The following is an 18907-nucleotide window of genomic DNA, read 5'->3' as shown; positions in this document are numbered from 1 at the left end:
TACCTTTCTTTCCCGGTCAATAGACATGGACTTTTCCTATGACTATTGGCCCCAACCTCCGGCCGTGGCACCTTTACATGTTGCCCAAATAGCTTTCTTCCAGGCCCACTAGCCGTGGCCACTCTACATATTGCTCCAATAGGTTTCCTAAATGGGCCCACTAGCTATGGCCGTAGCTATGGCCGTCGGTTGTCAGCGGCGGCCACACCAGTAGGTTTCATTTGGGTACACCGGCCATGGCCTTCAGTCCCTTGACATGTTGCCCCAATAGGTTATGTTGGGGCGTACTAGCCATGGCCGGTGTACCACGGCCTTTGGACATGTTCACTTTCCATATTTCACCATTTGATCCCTTAAAGTAACCCAGTAGCAATAGCCTTCGGCCACACCCATTACCCCCACCTCACTGCAGCTGTAACAATCCACTTTTTTTTATTAATCTAATTCGATTAACTCTCTCTCTCTTTTAAAAACATTTTCCCATAACCGCAGTTAGTATAACACTGATAATAGTAATGTACCACATATAACAGTTAATTGGAAAATACCCTGGTTATTCGTATGTCGCACTTTCATTCCCAATCCTGTTTCCTAATATAACCCTGGTTATTCCTGCTATAACCCCAGTTATGCGAAAACGTTCAAGCTCTGAACTTGGCCCCAGCCCCCCAGTTCCCAAATCCCCAATTTCACATGGTGTCCTCTTTCACCCTCCCCACCACTGGCTGATACCATTTCATCCTTTATCCTCATCCAAATGGCATTGTTTCGACGATTTATGCCCATGTTGTTTCGTACCTGGTCCAATTCCGTCCAGGGGTTTTTGCTGTGCGCTGCGCAGAATTTTTGACTGTTTCTCTATGAGGAAATGAATGGGAGTAGGTCGAAAACAGTGTTTGTTTGCTTAACTAATAACTTTTTAATTTGTTAACAAACCTTTCCAGAAATTTCCATGCGGGAGTGGGCGGGCGTGACAAACCTTTGTTTGCAAAATATCAGACAAATTCATCATGCAAGTCAAAAGTTGTTAGCAATTCAATTTTCAGGTTTCCTATCGAACTTGATGCTCAACTTAACTACAGTGTGCTGCAATTCAGATGCATAGTATTGGAAATTCTGCATCCACTACCAAGAGACAGAGATTAGCCTAAAAAAAGTAGCACAATGAAAATTATACTGCATTGAAAAGCTCGATTTATCCCTTTGCTATGAAGGAAGAACTTAAGTCACGTACGTAATGACGTTATTCATAAATAATGGCCATTTTGAGCCCATTATCTACTTAGCGTCTTGCAAAAACTTGAACAGATAGCGTGAGCATCCTTTGGATTTACCTTCCATCCATTTTTCGTCTAGGTGAGATAACCAAGGATCTTGGACCTCTGATTTTGTATTCTATTTCCAATGACTTCCTTTACATTCTCCACAACTAAAATGGTTTATTTCCGAGATACCAGCATTGGCATACATGAGTTAACATGAGCGTGTCCACTTTAGGACTATTTGCTACGCTTTCAGGTAATACATTTTCTAAACCATTTTCCATAGTTACCCAGCTAATAAATGGGATTACAATTTAATACAATTCAAGCATTTCTCCCATTTGTTCACAGGCATTTGAATTTAGACTATGATACTATAATATCTCATGCAAAGTGTATCCTTGTAAATATAATTAGATATGTGATGTTACCTTTCTACATATATTATAACATTAGTATTTTTGTATTAACTTTATTATAGTTAAAAGATCATTCCAATCTATGCTCCTGATAAAGGGATTTTGCCCCAAAATGCATTGAGCTAATCCTGGACTTTTTATTTTTTTTTTAAATAAAACTGTCTCACAAAATATTATATTGATATATATATATATGTTTATATATATATACACATGTATATATTCACTGAAAGAACCTTAGTTAAGTTGCATAGGTTTAACGCAACAAAACCCTTTAAATTCAGCGGATGTGGGAAGTCATGACCAGCTTAGCTCAGAGCGTTCAGCCGTTCAAGCTCTGCCCTTGGTCCCCAGCCCCCCCACCCCAACGCTTCAATTTCACAGTGTCCTCCTTACCCCTCCCTATCTCAAGTCTGATGCTATTTCCTTCTTTTCCCTCCTCTTTGTAACAAACTTTTTGATGGCAACATTTCTGCCAAATCCGTCATGCAAGCTAAAGGTTATTAGCAATTCATTTTTCAAGTTGCCTGTGTATCTCGATACTTGCTCAACCTATAGAAAGAGCACTTTTTGGGCTGCTTAAAACTTTGCCTCTCCTGGACAAATCCTCACCAAACTCTGCCAAAAAAGGTATATGGTACCCCTCAGAATGATTTTCCAAAGTTGGGTGCGGTGTCGTGTAGGGAGGGCAAAGGTATAGGGGGTCCCAAAATGTGTGGAAATCCTGATAAACACAATGGAAACAATATTTTGCTCGCGCCTACAGCCCAAACCAATGGACAGATTTTCACAAAGATTGCACCAGGAACGGCAGCTTAGTACCAAAAGCAAGCTTTTGTAAATTTGGTGTAAATCCGTCCAGTAGTTTTTTTTTATCAAATGGCCAAAAAGTAGGTAAAATAAAAGTAGCGATATATGGATCCGGTCCACAGACTCACTTCCCGATTCGGGGTCCGCGGACAACTCTGGACCAATCTGTGTCCGACGTGGTGTCTGCGCCGGCTGATTGGATGGTGAAAAATGTGAGCTGCGTCATATAATTTGAAACGGTCACCTTGTTGGATCCGCAGACATCACACATTTGGGGTTATTTGGTGACTGTAAAGGGTGGGGGAGTGCAATAAAGTTGACATGGAGCTGTTTTCATAGGGGGAAAAAAGGCATGCAGGTGCTGCCGAGTCCGAAGGCATCGCCGCTGACTGCACAACGTTGTGAATAAACAGTTTGGAAAACACATTTGGGGTTATTTGGTGGCTGAAAGAGGGCGTGGAAAGGGTGCAGGAGTGCAATAAAGTTGACATGGAGCTGTTTTTAGGAGGGGCATGCAGGTGCCGCCAAGTCCGCAGATATCGCCGCTGACTGTGGACAATGTTGTGAATAAACAGTTTGGAAAACACATTTGGGGTTATTTGGTGGCTGAAAGACGGTGTGGAAAGGGTGGGGGAGTGGAATAAAGTTGATATGGAGCTATTGTTATAGGTGAAAAAAGGGTTTGACGGTGCCGCTGAGTCCGCGGTCATCATTTGGATGGCAGGGGGTTCTGGGTGAGTCTTGTTATTTGAAGGTGTACTGTACATAATTGTTATATGGTTTAATTATATTATGCTGGTTATGGCCAAATTCTTAAGGCCATGCCCCCAAGGATCTAGCCACTGCCAACACACACTATAGTAATATGTGTATAGTAATTATAGGTACTGTAGGGGGAGTATACCATATTTGTAATATGGTGGAATTATATAATTGAAGTATATGTGGTACAATTGAGGATAGTGCTCCTCCATTTTTGCTTCACCTTTGACACGATCAACCATTCTGTCCTCATTAAACTGCTATGCGATACCTTCAGCATCACGAACGGGCCCTGTACTGGCTGACTTGTTTTCCTCACTAACCGCCCTTCCCATCTGCAACTTGGCTGTTTCTCCACCACCTCCTCACTCGCTTACCTGCAGCGTTCTCCAGGGTTGTATCGTATCACTGTGGCTCTTGAATATGTACCTCGTCACTCTGGCTCACCTGATCTCCTTCTTCTCTCCTCATTTCCAGTGTTATGCTGATGACATGTAGCTTCCCTTGAAACTTCTCTCTACTACTTTCTCCTTTCCATCTTTCATCCTCGACTGTCTAACCACCATCCAGGGATTCTGTGCGGCTAACAATCTCTGTCTCAAAGACAGTCAAATGAAGATCCTTCTTATTGGGGAACATGTGCCCTATTTCCCTCCTACCCTCTACCCGCCCTCCTCTACCGTCATCATCCTCTGATGCCCAAAAACTTGGGGTCATCTTTGACTCTTCTCTATCCTTCACTCCTTAAATTTTAGACCTGATCAAGAAGGCCCATTTTCATCTTCACCTCCTTACATGCATTCTACCTTTCCTCACCATCCCCCAGAAACTCAACATCTCTAGAGCCATGGTCCTGTCTAGGCTGGACTACTGAAACAGTCTTTTTTATCAACCTCTCCCTTTGTTCTCTATGCACCATTCAGCTAATGCAGAATAGGGCTGGAAGACATATCCTTAGCCTCAAGCCCGAGCATCGTATCTCTGCACCCCTAAAATGTCTACATTGGTTCCTGCTGCCTGCAAGGATGAAAAATCAAGATCCTCTGCATCGTCAACAGTGCTTTCTGGGGCCTGGGAACACACTATCTCCAACTTTCACTCCCTAAATACTTCTGATCCTGTAACTGCAATTCTCTGCTTGTCAAACGCTTCTCCAAACAGAGAGCAGGAGGCAGAGGTCTCTATTCGGCTGGTGTCTCTCTTTGGAAAAGCTTCCCTTCCCCTCAAGAGTTGAACTGGAATTCCTTACGTTTTGGAAACTTCTAAAAACTCTATTTTTCTCTTACTCTTTCCCTATATCCCTTCCCTTCTAACTCATAACACTGCCACTGAAACTGATGGCCTGGTCCCTCATAAACCTCACAGGTTCCAGGCACTATATGTAGTCGATTCCAGTACCTCCCCCTTCAGCACTGCCCTTGTGGGTCTATTGTTTGGCGGCTGTGCACTCCACCCTTGGGACTCCTCCGCCCCAGCAGACAGCCAGTGGCCTTCCACCTTGGCATCCCTTGGCATTTCCATCCTGGGCTCCCATCAGCACTTGCCCAGCCTTACTCCCCCTTTCATTCATGAACTTCTGTTACTGCAGAATGCATATGTGCATTTATAGCAGCAATGTGTACAATTTCTTTGTATAAGTAAGGGAAATGCAGATGGAAAAGATTTGTAGAGCATAGTGAAGTGGCAATTGGTGTGTGGAAAATTAATATGTTGATAGGGTTACATGTAGAGTTTTTGGGCGTGATTGGTGGATGGATGTGTGACTGTTCGAAAGCAGGCAAGGAGGGAATATTACAAACATAAAAGTAAACAGAAGGGCTGTACTCTGCGATGGTGTGCCTGTGCCATCCGGGTCTTTTAATGATGCATGTCCTGGAAAGGGTACTGCAGAGACCGCGGATAGTCATGAAGATCCATGGATTATGGACCTTATTGTATGCTAGAGAATAGAATTTGGGGCAAAGAAATGTCTGTCCTTTTATTTATTTGTCTAGTATACAATTGTCCATTATTCCCATTAGCATAGTACAAAATGCTAATAGAAATGTTGGAGAATCTTACTGAGTCCAACTACTTTACTAAAAAATGTAGAGTAGATGGAGTCTATAAGATTATTTTTTTAACTGTGAAAGGTGGTTCCTCAAGGAACATTTTCTTTTGGTGTTTTTTGATTTAGTATTTTTTTCTTCTTTTTTGCAAGAGAGATGGGGGTGGGAAATGAGGGAAGCGCCACCGACCAGAGATATGGAGGGGCGGGTAGATAGGGGAAGATGTTGGGTGTGTGTTAAATCTAAGTTAGTGGGCAGTGTTTCTCGTGCTTCTTGATCACAGCCTCAAAAGCACTTTGAAACTGTTCCCCCCCTTTACAGTGGTGTGTTGCAGTATATACAGAGTATTGATTTGGATCAATAGCCTCTTTTATGGCTTGCAAGGTAGCTGGTGGGATCTTGTGCCCCAGAGTTGTATCCTGCGCGGTGGCAGTATTGGTTGAGGAAGATGAGATTGAGGAAGACAGCCTACTACTTCTTGAGAAAGGAACAGCCTTTCTCAGAGAATCCCAGTGATTGGATTTGGTGTGGCAGCGCATGGAGGTGGTCCCGTAGGAGTACTGTCCAAGTGGTCCGCGACTGAACTCAGTGATTTTACCTTGGTAGCCACAGCCTTCAGTACACCCCCAACGGTGGTAAAGAACTGCCAAACCCATGATTCTTTCTGGGTTCTGGAGGTAGGCATTTCTACTATCTCATCTTTCTGGCCCTTTTGATTGTTTTCTGCATGATTGTGCTTTTTCCGTTGTCCAGGACCTACATCTAGAGGTGGTGGTGTTGGTGGCTTCTGGGGAGATGGGATTGCTATGGCTGATGCAATTTTTGAAGTTAACCAGCAGTTGTGCTAATATTCTTACAGCACGTGTTATATCCTGGATTATAGATGGAAAACCAGTAAGAATAGATCTATGAGATGTGCAAGGGTAGATTTTCTACTTAAAACGTTCTAGTTTGGCTGAAAATGCAGTTTTGAACTGTTCACGAAGCAGGGACCCATTCACCAACACGTCATCATGCCGCGCGCGTGCAGTCATGTGATGCTGTTTCGGGAATTCTGTATTGACGTCAGACGTTCGTAAACATTGGTGAACAAAAATGGTGTAGAAAGCTGCTAGAATTGTTTAGAATGTTACTAGGAGGTGGGGAATGGTACAGTTTTTGCTTGCAACTTTCTAGATTGGATGAAAATGCTGATATATTTGGGGTGAGTATGATATTAGAAAGTTGTAGCAAATTAGGGTGAACTGGTAAAAACAAATGAAATTCAGTGAAAAAACATTGTTAAAGCGACGTTATGGTTACAACTAAAACCAAAAACCCCCAGAAATGTGCCAGTTATGGTAAGCTAAGCAACCATAACTCGCACCATCACTTTGCACCGCTAAGACTAACAACCAGGACAGTTTTGCCAACTTCTGTCACCACTCCTTTGCCACCGGCTCTTTACCTCCATCCCTCGAGCACTCCGTCATGCACCCTCGCCTATAAAAGCTGTCTGCTGGCCCCTCTTGTCCAGCTAACTATTACTGTATCTCCACCACCCTCTTCCTGGGTAAACTCTTGAAGAAATTGGTCCTCCCCCAATTGATCCTTCATACCGAATTTGTTGGTTGCTGCCATGACCATCAATCTGGATTCCGGGCATCCAGAGGCACAGAAGCTGCTCTCCTGAACACGCGTGAAGACATGCTCGCAAATCTCATTTCCAACTCTCCTGCTGTTCTCATTCTCCTCGACCTTTCCTCTGCCTTTGACACAGTTAACCATTCTATCCTCATACAAGGGCTATATGATACCTTCAGCATCACAGAGCAGACACTGGATTGGCTGACCTCTTTTCCCTCTAACTGCCCATCCCAGCTGCAACTGGGCCTTCTATCCTCCCCACCACCTCAATCGCTACTTGCGGCATCTCCTAAGGATCTATCCTCCTGCAATGGCTTCTCAATATCTATCTCGCCCCTCTTGCTCACCTGATCTCCTCCTTCTCTCCTCATTTCCAGTGTTATGCTGATGACACACAGCACCTAACAAATGCTCAATAATTACATATCAATGAAAATGGCCTGCACCTGAAGCCAATAGGGCGGTATAAATGGCCCGCTCAGGTGAAGCTAAAGCGAGAGAGTGAGAGTCGAAGTGGACGTGGGAGTTCGAGATTGGCATGAATGAGGAGATCTGGATCGCCTGTCGAGTGCTTGCAGATGGGAAAGCCGGAGGTGAAGGCATAGAGACGCGTGTCTGAAGCGCCGAGGTGCTGCAGAGTCATTGCAGCATAAGAGGATTGCGGCTGGCGTTGTCGGAAGGTCCCCGGCGGCAGGGTCAGGCTGCCTGGAGTCAAGAGGACTCCCTCTCCGGTAGCCCTAGGTGTTGGAGACCCAGGAAGAGGGGCTTGCTGAGCCTGAAACAGCAGCAGCCATGAAGAACCGAGTGACACAGCGAAGGGCACACGAAGACAACATACCCGGTGAGTCACGTGAGGCTGAATGACTCTAAAGCGCTGTGGTGCGAGCTGCGTGGTGAAGGAAGTTCGGACCACTCGCTTGTGACAGTGGAGACAATGTGATTGCCGGTCCAGAAATGTAAAACACAGATAATTGATGCCTATTAAATGTGAAGGTTAATGAACGGAGCGGTTTGAGAATACTGAATTGTAGTGCAATTGGAAAGGCCACGGAAGGAAAAGAAAAAGCAGTACATTTGAAAGTGTTGAATTTGAAATTAAGTTGTTTTGGATATGAATGAACTGCAATTTTGAATACCAAATCAAAGGAAAGTAATAATGAGTGAATGCCACATGCGTGGAGAGCAGAGAAAAAGTTCCCTAATACAAAGAAACTGTGAATCATGTAAACTAAAGAAAGTAAGCATTGGTACAAAATGAGAAAAAGCAAGTATTGGCAAGAGCCATAAGGAAAAGAGGAACTGTGCAAGTTGAAAGTTGATACTCTGGCAACATAAGAAAGTCTGTTAATTCAACAAATGAATGGTGGGAAAGCAAGCATTGAAAAGAACTGCAAGAATACCATTTTTGGCCTGAAGCAGTGGTGATGTGACTGTGGAAAAGAAGCCAATCAGGTGCGTCGGTTGCATGACCCGTGATGGGTGGACAGTGTGGTCTGACAACTGCGCCTAGACCAAATACACTTCACTAAAGAGAAGCCACCTGTCTCATCTATAAGTTTATGGTTGAATAAAAAGAGAAGCTTGTACATTGTGAATTTAAAGAGTTGCACTTTATATTGATGAAAGAGTCAAAATGTCTGAAAGCTGGGAAGAATCCCAAGGAATTGTGTTGTTGTGAAAACAGTGAGAGCCTTGAAGGCTTGGGAAAGGGAACCCCTTGTGATTAAAAGTGAACTATTTGGAATCCTGTAGATGGGAGAACCCCTTTCTGACCTACAGCTGGAAGAAGCTCTGAACATTTGTTTGAACACTTTTTCAGTTAATGCTGACATCTTTACACAGTTTGAACAAATAGATGTGAGGGCAACTATGGGTTTTGGACACAGACAGACATTTACTTTGGACTTCGAGACATAGACAATCATTAGCTTTAGTTAGGGAAATCCCACCTTAGCATAGGGCAAGATAGGCCATAACCCATCCTATTTGCGATTTAAATAAATGTTTGTAGCCCAAACATTCCCCAGTTGTCTGTGTCTACTTCCTGATGTCTTCACAATGGATGGAAATCATAGCATAGACATAGGTCTTAATTATGTTGAAAAGATGAACCAGGGGCCATCACAATTGGATCTGGTCTTCAAGTGAGGAAAGAGACAGACATCAACCCAGAAAGACTACAGTTGTTGCAAGAGAAGAAGAAAAAACATTCTATGGCATTCGCAAATGGTCAAGTCCATCCAATGATGGTAGTACCAGTGCACCACTATGTTGTTCCCCACCAGGAACTCTGCATGTACCTTTATGCAGGATAGAAGACAAAAATGACAAACCTCTAGTCCAACTGATATTTGCACCTGCCCCCCCAAACTCCCACATCAATACATTTTTTTATGCAACAACTGTATTGGAAGAATGGCAAGGCACTGGGTCCAGGTTTGATACCAGTCAATATTTTTAAAGAAGGACCAAATATTTGGGTTGTTTTTTAACAACTTTTAATAATGAGGTAATACAGAGTAATCACATTCCATGAAGCTGGCAAGGAGCAATACTTGCCCCAATTTACAAAAAGGGGGACTGCAACTTGACACAAAATTACCGACCAATCTTGCTAATTGTTGCAGACAAGGCTGGAAAGCGGGTGCAATGAGCATCAGACACCAGCTCACCTCCAAGCAGGGTTCAGCAAAGGAGCTTCTACAATTGACCAGGTGTTCACACGTCTACTGGTTATGCATAAGTTTGTTCGCCTTAAAAAGCAGCCAATTTAATTCTTTGTAGATCTAGAAGCAGCCTTCAACAGAGTATCTTGGTCTAAACTATGGAGTTTTCTAGCTATTCCTCCCGGCACCTTTAAAAACACCTTTAAAAACATCTTTTCGGTTATTATACTCCGATAACCTTGCGAGTGTACAAAGAAATACAAACCAGGAACGTAGCTCCACATTTAACATTTAAATCAGGGTACACCATGGATGTGTGTTGGCACCCTTGCTATTCCCATTATTTATAAACGATATGGTAGCTGAAACAGTAGAACTGGATGCAGATGCCCCATGATTGGGAGACCAGAAAGTTGCTACGCTCTTTCATGAGAATGACACAATACTTCTATCAAAAACGCCAATGGGCATTCATCACCAATTGACATATTGTAAAATAATGAATGAAATTCAAATCCCTCTGTATCATCCACAAGGCAGTCTGGGGCCAGGGACCACATTATCTGCAACTCTCTCTTACTAAAGATTCCCTCTCTGGACCTCTGCGCTCCTCTGGCACCAACTCTTTGTGTGTAAAGCATTTTGATAAACAGAGGGCAGGAAGTCGATCACTTTCCTCAGCTGGCTCCCTTCTTTGGAACAGCCTCTCCCTCCTTCTTGGTCTTGAGCAGGACTTTTTAAAATTCCGGAAGCTCCTCAAGACTTTCCTCTTTACCGCCTCCTTTCACCCTTCTCTCCTCTGCTAATCTCACAGTTGCTTGATTGGTGTCCAGGGCCCTTATGCATCCTCAGGGCCCTGACCTCCCACACTGAATCACCTCCCAGTTTCTGTCTATCCTCAGCACTTGCTTGGGCACACCCTCCATTCTGGAGGATCGCACTTGCCATACATTGCACTTGATCTGTTGCTCATCCACGAGCACCTGCCCCTATTCCCCCTCCCTCTGCACTTGCACGTTCTGAACACTCACAAGGCATAGTAGGTTTGTCTCTCCCGCCCCACCGTATTTAATATGCTTTATGTATTTTAATGTTTCTCATCCCCATGTCCCCTCCCTGTTGGCCTGTGGGCACTTCGAAACATAATTTACTTGCGATATATGCGTCTAACAAGCAAACAATAAATAAATAAAATGCTGGTAAAGAAAAAGGGTTTCAAATTAAGCCTCTCTAAGACAAAGATACTTCTATGCCAGAGTTGTCCAACTCCAGGCCTCAAGGGGTGGAAACACATCAGATTTTCAGGCTACCCCTCAACAATATTCATGAGATGAATTTGTATACACTGATTCTAAATGTATGCACATTTTATCTCATTAATATTAATGAGGGATATCCTGAAAACCCGTCAGGTTTGCAGCCCTCAAGGCTTGGAGTTGCACACCCCAGTTCTATGCCATCCCTGAAGCTGTAGAAAACAATCTAGGAAACAAAAATGTACAATTGAGGACACCATGTTTAGATATTGTTGAAACATTTGATTATCTTGGAATTCGATTGACTCCTCAATTAACTGAAACCACAGATCGAGAAAGGTAATAATACCCAGAGCCATAAGGGGGAAGCAATGTTCAAGTTCTCAAGGTGTTTTGAGGACCGAGTGATATAGAGTGCCTTCGAGGTTTACAATTCTCAAGCTGGAGCAGCAGCTATTTATGGCTCAGAATTGTGGGATCATAGAGAGGCCACAACAATGCAAACTAGGAAAATAGGATTCTAAAAAAAGCTTCCTGACCTACCACATAGTGTGTCATCATTCCCAACAAAAGATGCAGCTAGGCTTAACGGGTGATCATCATCATCCATTAGTGATCTCAAACCTCTTATTTATTGGCACAAAATCAGAAATTGTGAGTGCCTTAAAGGATATTCGGAGGACGAAAATATTTTTGGGAGTCACCTGGGGTAGGTGATTTACTGTTTAAATATATTAAAACTACACTGCCTCTTCTACATCCCCCTGAATTGTTGACCAATCCCTGCCACTTGGCACTAGACCCTAAACCGCTGTTGGAAGAGGCTTATGCTAACTAGGCCCATAATGAATTATGTCGTATTACTATGGAAGGCAGAATTATTATTGATATCACCATCAAATGTTTTACAGGATTTAAACTACCTTGACAGATGGGAACGTACCCTTTTGTTAACATTTCGCTTGGGAATCCTACCGGCTAGGGCATTCACTTTGAAGTGGGGTGGAAACTGCTCCACAAAATGCATGTATTGTAAAACCTCTGATGAATCAATAATTAATTTGTTTCTACTTTCCCCCATATAACGACCCATGAAGTGTTGCTGGCTAAAACTTCTGCTATTAACAAAGGGTATTAGAAATGTGAGAACGGCACTTCATTTTTGCAAAATGTGCAATGATCTGAATAATGAGAATGCCTCAGTTGCATTTTTCAGACCAGCTTGGCGGAAGAGACTTAATTTTCTATCTGTAAATAAGTAATGTAGAATCTACATGTTATTTTAACTTAGTTCTTGAATTAAATCAAACACACAAAGAATTTAAAAATGTATTAGTACATTTAAACTCACGGCATACAGCACTTAATCAGTTGGCATCATTGCATTATAAGATTCAATATAATCCCTCTTGCAGATAGCACTTTATTTCTAACTATTGAATATTGTTATTTGCACATTTGCCATTTTCACAAATTTGGTATTTATTGCTTTTGTGGGACAACTCCCAGCAATCAGAACAAGAAAATACTACCCACTAGGGAAAAAGGCTAGGTGCGCTCTGTTTTGAGAAAGACAAGTGCTTTATTTTGTATACAAAAGAATAAGGCGACAGGGTAATTACAAATCCACTGTCAAAGTGCTCTCTGGCATCTTCTGTACAAGGTTCATGTTATAAACACACATCTTCACTTCTCACGCACTGGATATACAGTGTTTACCCCCCGCCCTCATTGGCTACCGCCTATATACATGTTATTGATAGCCTATACTCCAATTGGTTCTGCTGTCTTCTCGCTCATCTTCACAACACGTGAGTAACAGCCTCGTCCATCATGGAATGCTACAAAGCAATTGGTTAACATCAAATGCCACCACCCTCTCTTTGGTCCGGAACGTGTGACATGCACCTGGTTATCAATGTGAACTCAGTGGACAACTTCGAGGTCAGCCTGGTCCTGGCGAACAAAGCAGCCTTTTTCTCAACCCAGCCATTTTGGCACCCCCATTATGCCCCCCTCACTCTATGGGCATCATTATTGGCTCTCCTTAGCACTAAACATAGATCATATTCTTCTCTGTTTTCCTCTTTATCATTTCCCCTCTACAAGAGTGAGCCTAGCGTTCCACTAATCAATCCAGTTCACAAAGGATTTAGAGCCCATTTCCCTGCACATCTGGTAGTTCAAATAGAGTGACTGACTGTCATTCTGGGGGGAGCTAGTGTCCTAAATCTTGGTTCATGTTTTGGCATCGCAAGACCTCTGCCTTCATTCTCAGGAGTACAACCTTGCTACTAGGCCGCAGCCCTTCACTTCTTAGGCTGCACACATTCCTACCTAATTTGTTCAAAGGCCTAACTGATGTGGGGGGCATAAATGTGTTCTTTGCTGCGCCTGGGAATCGGAATGCAATGGTGAGACGAGGGATAAGGCCTTGTTGTTCTGTGTTTCTGTGAAATCAAGGCCTGCGAGGATTCAGGCCTACTCATAGATGCAGTGTTAGTTCGTAGTATGACTGTTGTGTATATATGCATACTATATCCTACATAATTCAATTGCAACACTACTTATTAACTTCCCCTTTACGATTTCCAACTCCCGCCAATTATCCCCACCCCTAATACACCCCTACACCGTCCTGTACTCATTTCCATAGTTTAATATATTTTTCGCAATTTAAATCATCTAGGAGGGGCTGTGGTCTGAACATGCATCCCAACATTGCCCCCTTTAGTTAATCCTACATTAACTAACTTATCTCTTTCTCTTTGTTGATCTGCTTCATCTTTAGGAACCCATGCCCTACACACGTGACTCAGACTACCTCCCGTCTTGCGCATAATTTTCCGGGGTACATGTAAGATATATGCAATCCCCATCCCCTGCTAAATCTACCCAGTGTGATGTTAGTGTCCCTGGGTGGGTGAATGGTTTTTTCAATTCTGACCATACATGGCTTATTCAGATCCTCAGTTTGAGCCTGCCCCTCTTTTGTGCCCGGGAGAGCTATCCTTGCCCCAATAGTAGTAAACATAGTGTTTGCACTGCTCTGGATAATCTTTACACAGCATCGGAGCATCATCTGCCATGTGTATACCACCACCAACAGGTACACCACAATCGCAACTGCTCTGGGTAATCTTTACACAGCATCGGAGCATCATCTGCCATGTGTATAACACCACCAACAGGTACACCACAATCGCATCCAGTATCTTCACCAGTGCCCCAAGCCAGGACGGCACCCATGAGAACAACATGTCAAACAAATCTTCAGGTTGCACACCTGCTTCATTTTCGATTGCGGTCTTCAACTTATGCAAGGCCCCTATGATATGCACCAGGGACCCATTCTCCATGTCATTTGGGGGCATGCACATGCAATATGACAACCCGATCTTCTTGCACACGCCCCCTTACATTGCTGTTAGGAGGTCCAAAACATATTGGTTTTGCAGTGTCATCAAACAATCACTCCCAGTTCACTTTTGATTGCATTGAGACCTTGTTCAATTTCATTCGCCAACTGGATGACCTCCCAACAAACAATCTGTAACCACTTGTCATTCGTGGCAGACCAAATTCCTGGAGTCATAAGGGACGCGAAGAATATTTCTGTTTTAGTATAGAATCGATATTTATCTTGGATTGCAACGACTACATGTTCTTCACTGGGAGGGAGTGGGGGGTTGGATGGATGGTGAAACAGATTGCAACACCTCACGTTCGGATGCTATTGCCAAGTGTACATCTGGCATCACCAGGATAGCCGAGTGCCGGGTTGTCAATGCACAAGAGCCTCGCAAAAATGGTGGAAGGTGGAGGCATGGTTGTTGACCGCATACCCAGTACATGCCCATCAATGCAGATGTTCCTTTTGCAAGGCCTGGAATGAACAATGTCTTCCTGCACTTAGTGTTAGTGCCTACTGGAACAGTTCCATGCCCTCAAAACCAAAATTGGCATTCATCCCCTGATTGCCCTTTTACCAGTGTTTCATGTACTTCAATCCATGGTAGTTTAGATGTGTGCAGGCCATATACCAAAACAGTTTATTGATATTCCATATGACTTCTTCTCTGAACCCTGCCAACCTCCCTGCTGCACAGTTCATCACTGCCTTCTCCAATCTGTTTGATAAACAATACTCAACCCAATTTCAAAATATACCGGGGCTTGCATTGAGGGGCACTGTTGTCCTTTGTACACTTCTCTTCATCTTTGTTCATTAGTACAATGTGTACTTTGGGCCCCTAAAATAGACTTTGAACCCACCACAGTGCCGAGTACACCAGACACTTGGCCACCAAGGGTGATATCTCTTAAGGTACTAACATTTTGGATGCTCCCTACGGGTTGGGGAAGAGAGGGCAGACATAACTCCTGTTGTACCAATTTCCCCACTGAGTTCCTATAACTGTACTACATATTGTTAAGCTCTGGGTGGTGCACATTAGACATTGTATCAAACACTACTCCTTTGTACTGGTCATACTCCTTTTCCTCCTCCAAACCCCTTTTCACTCGTATTTGTACATCCCATAATAGAGTATCCTGCATTTTCCTTCACTTAAAAATAATCACTGTGGTTAAATATTCATCGTTTTGTGGTGTAGCTTCACAACAATTGTCAAAAAAATCAAACATGTTGACATTCCTGAGGTACTACTACTACTACTACTACTACATTGGCCCCACCACTTTATATGGTCTACCCATATAACAGCCCTAAATATATATATATATATGAACAACCGAAAGGCAGACTCACACAAGTGGATACAGCATGGCACTACAAGTACACCTAATATACACATTTTTAATGTTGTTCCATAATCTAGTCATTTGAATACACATGGTCAGAAAAAACTCAAATATTTTAAACAAAACCATAAAATTTGAAAGTTGAAAGAAAAACAAAGAATACAATTGACACTGCTATCAAACAGTGACAGTGATTCAGAAACATTCTGTCAAAATGTTTGCAAGTGTGGGCACGGTTTGTGCTGCTTTTCGAACATCAGACAAATGTACCCAATAACGCAGTTCCTTTGATTTAAAAGCAAGGGGAGTAGCGTATACTACAGTGTAAGGATCATTTTAACTAGTTTCACTACACCTGCACACAAAATGTTTTATATACATTTTATCATAAGGAAACAATTACAATGGTAGTGAATTTGCAGATTCCAGTGCCACGCTGTTGTCGATGTCTTCCGATCACCGTGGAGCAATCTGTTGAGAACGGTATTTAATACACTTTGTTAACCATGTTAAGTACCAATTGAACTAATTCCTCGACACTGCCCTCTGAGCATATGAAGCACTCTGCAGAGGAGTTAGTGGCGTGTTCATACGTCTCCCTATCACAATCTCATGAGAGGAGAGGTTATGGTCCTTACAGTGCTGGGTCTTTAAATTGAACAAGGCCAAGGGGAGACAATGCACCCAGTTCCTTCTCCGTGTTGCACATAACTTGGACAGTTTTGATTTGAGCAGACCATTCATCCTTTCTACAACCCCGTTGGCCTTATGTTGATAAATGGAACACAGTTTGAGCTTTATTCCTAAAAGAGCTGCAAGTTCTTAAACAACTCACTTAATAAGTGGGTGCCATTGTCATGCCTAAAGGTATCGCACACTCCCTAGTGGGGAAACGCTTCTCGCACTAAAACCCTGACAGCTGATTTGGCATCAGGATGTGCACACGGACAAAACTCAATTGAATTGGAAAAAGGATGAACAATCAGTATTAAGTAACAAAAGAGTTACACCTCCCTCCCATGTCAGCAAAATCTATGTGTGAGTCACAAAATGGCCCAATAGGGTGTGGAAAAGTGCCTTTTAATCTCTTCAAAGTTTGTCCTCTGCTATAGTTCTGGCACACTACACAGTTGGACATAAACAAGGATATAAATTCCTGAATATTGGACACATACTACTTCCTGGATATCTGCTGCAATATTTTGTTTAGCTATGTGGGCGGGGTAGTGGGGCTGGTTGAACGCCACCAGAGTCAATGCTTGAGGCATCCAGACATTCCCTGTACTCCCCGGTCTCCACACCAAGTCAGTTGGGGATTGTGCACACCCTCTCTTTTGCCACACTAACTTTACACCCTGTGGGGCCTGGCCTTGTATCTCAATTTATGTAACAGGGAGGGCTGTGTAATGCACCAGCAACTGTAGCTGCATGTACACAAACCCTGGATGCTCTGTATGTCTTGTACTGGCAAATAAGCGGCCTGCTTTGCCGCGGTGGCTGCCGCTTCATTCCTGAGGGAGACGAAGTCCACGCCATTTGTGTGGGTGAGCACTTTACAATTGTGGCAAGCGTAGGTTGTGCAAATGAAACAATGAGTCTGTCTAACAAAGCTGCATGCTGTACGGGGATCCATCTGTTCTACGAAACCCTCTCCTCATCAATCTCGACAGTCATCAATGAACAGTTGTCATGACGTATGCTGAGTCTGAATATATTATTACTTGGCACCCGTGTGCTGCCTCAAGTGCTTCAATGAGGGTGATCAGTTCTGCTGCTTGTGCTGAATAATGTCCTGGCAGCCTCCACCGCAAAACAACCTAATATTTTACATCAACCAGACACAACACTGCTGCCCCAGTATGTATCTGACCTGTCCATGGTCAATAGTTGAAGACCCATCAACAAAATATACTTCTTCCTCAAGAGCATAGTCATGTGCCTTAGGAATATCATCCTCTGGACCTTCATATGAAACACAGTCATGCACCTCATCATCGTCAATAATAGGTTCAGTCAAGCAGGTAGCTGTGTTCACTGTCTTACAATGAACAATGTGAATAAATGGGCTTAACAATATTACTTCATATGCAGAAGCCCTTTGTGTGGTGAGGGTGGATTTGGATCTCTCTAGTATGGCAAAAAAAGCATGCTCCATGTACAATGTTAATGAACATCCCATGACAATAGTCGCAGACTTCTCAATAGCGAAGGCAGCAGCAGTCAATGCTTTTTCGCACGGAAACTGGTCTTGCATGACATAATTTAACCTGTCACTGTAATAAGCCAAAGGTTTATGCCCCATTGTGCTATGCTGTGTCAGTACGGCAGTCACCATCTAACCATCAGAATGTGAAAAGAGATCAAATTCTTGCGTATACTCAGTAGGGGCCAATACTGGGGTGGTAGGAATAACGTCTTTATGCTCCTGGAACTTAGTGATCATTTCATCAGTCCAAATAATAGTATTTTTGTTCGCTGAGCTTCTTTGAGGGCCTGGAGCAATGGTTTGGTGTATGATGTGTAATCACAAATCCATGCTCTACAGTAATTACATAATCCAAGAAATATCTGCATATCCATGATTGTCAATGGCTGGGGTGTGGAACGCACTGCTGCCGCTCGTTCTGTAGTTACCCTTTTGCCATTCACTGTAATCAACTGTTCCAAATACAACACCTTGGTTGACAATATTGTAATTTATTTTGGTCAACCTTGTACCCTTTGTCAGCCAACAATTGTAACAAAGCTATAGATTATTCCCTGCATTGATGTTCCATAATGCTACATACCAACAAATAATCCACATATTGAATTATGGTAATGGGGACAGAGATGTTACCCAAATTTTCAGGTAGCACCCTATTAAAAATATTCGGGGACTCACAATACCGTTGAGGAAGCCTAGTATGTTGGAATTATCTCCCGGCAAACGTAAACACAGTGAGATACTGCAAGTCAGGATGCAAGGGTACTGAGAAAAAAAAACATTTTTCAAACTCACTACAGTAAAATGGGTGGCCTCAACAGGTATATTGCACAATATTGTAGCGGGGTTCGGAACCAGTGGGAACTCTGCCTGTACAATGTCATTAAGAGGTTCTAGATCTTATCCTCCAACTAGCACCTTTCGATTTCTTCACCAGATAAATAGCTATGTTACAGGGCGAGTTTGAGGGTATTATGATGTCCTGATGTAGAAGGACCGTATAGTGTTGTAAATCCCCTCCTCTGATGCCTTTGATAAAGGATACGGTTTTACTCACAGCAACACAGAGCCAGGTTTCAGAGTAATGC

At 43.1% G+C, this 18907-nt stretch overlaps 1 protein-coding gene across 2 annotated transcripts in view; it reads left to right on the top strand.

Annotated features, from left to right (window-relative positions):
- The window catches only part of LOC138566901 (proton-coupled zinc antiporter SLC30A1-like), a 196751-nt gene that overhangs the window by 112215 nt on the left and 65629 nt on the right, over positions 1-18907 (top strand). The gene's annotated exons all lie outside the window — the stretch shown is intronic.

Source organism: Ambystoma mexicanum, chromosome 2p (assembly GCF_040938575.1).
Source record: "Ambystoma mexicanum isolate Mex_15411 chromosome 2p, UKY_AmexF1_1, whole genome shotgun sequence".
NCBI classification, from domain to species: Eukaryota; Metazoa; Chordata; class Amphibia; order Caudata; family Ambystomatidae; genus Ambystoma; species Ambystoma mexicanum.
This window is presented reverse-complemented; position numbering and strand designations above follow the sequence as displayed.